The following is a 4,014-nucleotide window of genomic DNA, read 5'->3' on the forward strand; positions in this document are numbered from 1 at the left end:
GGTGTGGTAGTCGGGTAGGTTTGCAGGAGGAGCCCCAGAAAGGTCTCCCCATGAAGGGAGGCCTTTAGCGTGAGACAAAGCAGAAGGGAGGGGGAAGGGAGGAGGAAGTGTGTCCAGGTGGAGGGTGAGGATAAAGGTGAGTGCCCCTGGGCAGGAAGTGCTAAAAGAGAGGAGGAGGGAGGCCAAGGGCGCCTCCAGGGAGCCGGCTGGGGAGACTCCTGGCCGCCCACTTCCCGGGGTGCACTTTTGCCACCCTTGCTTGCAAGGCAGCAGTGCCATTATTTGGGGGGAAACCAGCTAACCAGATAGGACAGCGAACTGGGGATTTATGTGGTGTGGGAACAGCTCGGGTTTCCCTCACTGTTTATCCAGCAGTATTTTTTAAAACAGAAATCAGCACGCGGGTAACCACAGCTGTGAGTTACTGGCTCTGGCTGCAAGGCGGGGGGGCAGTGTGTGTGTGGGGGGGTCTCCTCCACAGCAGTTAGCTCTGCATTAGCTTGGAAGTTGCTAAAGGAATGTGCCCTTCCCCAGCCAGGGTCCAGGTAGAAAGGGTGGGCAGGTCCTAGGTCGCTCTCTCTCCTCCAGGACAAAGGCCAGCATCCCTGAGGGAGCCTGAAGCCTCAGAGATCACTCAGGTAGGGGTCACGACCCCACATGGGGGCCAGGCCCGGACACCGGCTGGGAGGGCACGCAGGAGTGCAATGAAAGACAGAAGGGGACCCCCAGCTCCTTGGCACGGGCCAATTTCGCCTTGCAAGAACATGGGCCTAGTTTTACCAGAGCTTTCTAGATTTCGAAAAGAGCCATGATTCTAGATTTTCATAGGTGATGTCTCAATTTTTAAACGTTGGCAATGAATTTAAAACACTGTTGTTCAATTAAAAGATGCCGACGGGCACAATCTGGTTCTTGACCCGGCCATTTGCAATCTCTGGTCTCCTCCAAGTCTGCCTGTTCCCATTTTACAGATGACAAAGCTCAGGCCCAGAGAGGCCTAGTGACTTGTCCAAGGCTGCACAGGTTGCTACTGGGAAAACCATGGGTTCAGGACACCAGCCTTATGCTCCTTGCCCAAGCAGGCCGTTTTGTTGGCTGAGCCTGGGGGTCTCACCAAACAGTTCTCCAGCGTTTCCCAAGCAGGTCTCATTTTCACAGAGGTGACATTTACAAACACCCCGGTAATTGACTTGCTTCTGGCAATGGCCCTGAGGGAGTGGGGCTGGCATTAATCCATTGTCCATAGGTGAGGACCCCCAGGCGGGGAGAAGCTAGGTGACTTGCAGAGGGACAGCCTCAGGAAGGGCTGGGGCCTGGTCCTCCAAGGACAGATCAGCGATTTTTCCACTTCCAAACTCCGTCATCCTCAGGGACGGGGGACAGGGGACAGCCTGAGATGGATAATAAACTCCTAAAAGGGACCAGAAAATGGATGGGATACTTGGGTAAACTGAATATTCTTTGTAACTGAAAGTTAATTGAAAATCCATAGGTTATCAATTTTCCAAGCAAGAGAATAAAATAGAAGGTATTTCAAAGAGCAATTATACGAGGCATGGTTTAATCTTTCTTTGATGATTCTGAAGGCATTTCAGGGGAATGTAATGCCCTGGGGCGTCGTTATGAACACCAATAATTACTGTGTAGAGCTGTGAGACAAGTCCTCATCAATTCCCTCCCGGCTGTTTGGGGTGTTCTGATCGCAGCACAGGGCAGTGAGCGTGGGAACGTGTTCCGAACTGCTCTCTGTCTCTGTCCATTTCAGGGCAGTGCTGCAGAGAGAGCAGTGCCAGGAGACAGGGTGGGGGGTGGGGGGGAACCTGCCAACCTTCTGTCAAACGAGGATAACGCCCACTCCTTCAGTAGTTCCTGTAGGAGGTTCTACCTAACAAAGGGCTGAGGATCACAGGGCGGAGTCAGAGCAGGAAGGCATCTCAGGTCATTGGGTGCACCAGCTTCATTTTACCAGGGAGGAGTCTGAGCCCAGAGAGGTTAGGGGCTTTGTCTAAGGTCACACAGCCTGGGGGGTGGGGCAGGATGCTGGAATCTGGGTTTCTGCTTTCTAGACTATTCCTGTATACCATACTGAGGCAGAAAAGTCCTGTGGGGAGCAAAAGCTTAACACAGGGTCACACATGCAAACAGAGACACACAGGGTCTCTCCAGCCACAGATCTCCCCAGCCTCAGGAGACAGGCCGGCGAACCCCTTAGTTCAGGGCAGGCAGGAACCTGGGCCGGGATAGCTGAGACACCACCTTGAGGTTTGTGGTTTCACGAATGTCGGAGCATTTTACTATGTGGTAATTTTGAGGGTTCAGGCTCCCAAGGCCTTTCTTCTTTTAATTGAAGAAATAAACAATGTCCCTGAAGGCGTGCTTGGCCATGGAGAAGGGCAGGTGCGATGCAAACCCAGGAGAGCAGCGGCCTGGAAGGACTCTGTGTCACGGAGCAGTAAAATCCGGAAGCAGAGAGCAAGCTGGCCTTGTCTGAGCCCCGGGAGAGGGAGATCACGAGGGTACCACATACAAGCGCGTGTGCACATATGCACGCCTTGTCTCTGCACAGAGACCACACACAAACAGGCCACACGTCATACGAAATCGAAGACAGGCTCAGCACAGGAGCACTGCATGTGTGTTCGTGACAGATGCTGCTGTGTGTACGTCCTCACTCTTATGGCAGAGCCCCTGTCTTCTGGGCAGAAAGACCAAAGTGGGGGCGGGCACACCCGGACACAGACACAGCGTAGCCGCAGACGCTCGATGCAGGCACTCCCACCACGCGCGCACTGAGCTGGACACGCCTGGAGGTCCATCAGCACAGGCACGCCCGCACTTCCCTCTCCCTCTGCGTGCGCGCATGTTCCCTGCACCAGGTGTCCTGAGGTGCAGTCTTATCAGCCCGAACTCACAGACAGCAGGACACAGAGATGAGCTCTGAAACCCTGGTGTCCCGGCTCTCTGGTCTCCCTCTCACACACACTCACACACGCAGACACGTGCACACAGACACACACCGATGCATGCCTTCAGCCTTGGGTTCGTTTTGAGAGCTGAATGTGGGGTTACGTTCTCAAAAATCAACAGCATTCACTCTGTTGGCTTTACATCCCCAGTCCCACTTTTGGTATCCGAACAGTTAATGTCCCAGGACCTTCAAAGCATCTCACATCCTGGTCAAAGGGTCCTGCCTGATAGTCTGTGGAGGAGCTTTCACCTACACGGAGAGGAAGAATAAGAAAAACTGATGCGAAGGTTTAAAGCGGTAACAGTTTAGTATTAGGAGGAACTGGACAGCGGGCCCGGGGGCGCCATCTGGTGGTCATCCCCAGAGCTGCAGCACATTCAGCCATAAGCCCAGGCCTAAGCTTCTACTCTTCCAGAATGTGTGGACCGGCCTCTGACCCTAGAAAGATGGAGGAGGGGTGGGGTACCAAATCCCTGCGGCCCCACAGCTGCATGCAGACACGGAGGGCAGAAAGAGAGCTGTGTTCAGATTACTGAACCCCTCTCCTCCAACACAGCCCTGGGCTTCCGTCTGCCTCAGTTTCTATTTCCTAGATTTTAAATGGAAGATAATGGGAAAGCCAGTGGACTAGGAGCAGTCCTCGCCCTCTGCTGTTAACAATAGCCAACAAATATTTATTGAGTCCCTACTGCCCGAAGTACTGGAGTGGGCAAAACAGACCAAGTTCCTGCCCTCGTGCAGCTGAGCTCTAGGGAGGGCAGAAGGGCAAGACACACACACACAGGGACTGTCCCCGAGCTCAATGCCAGGAGGAAACACGCGGGGCAAGAGAGAGAGAGAGGTGGTGTGGGTGGGGGCTTGTGTTGTCTTACACAGCGTGGGCAGGGGTGGCCGCTCCAATAAGGTGGAAGAGCAGAGGCCTGGTGGAAGCGAGGGAGGGAGGGAGGGAGCATGTGGAAATTCCAGAGGACAGCGCAGGCCAAGAGAACGGCAGCGTAGGTTCTCTCGCACAGACACAGAGAAGCACTTGGAGAGCTCGAGGAACG

Source organism: Desmodus rotundus, chromosome 9, assembly GCF_022682495.2.
Source record: "Desmodus rotundus isolate HL8 chromosome 9, HLdesRot8A.1, whole genome shotgun sequence".
In the NCBI taxonomy this organism is placed as follows: Eukaryota; Metazoa; Chordata; class Mammalia; order Chiroptera; family Phyllostomidae; genus Desmodus; species Desmodus rotundus.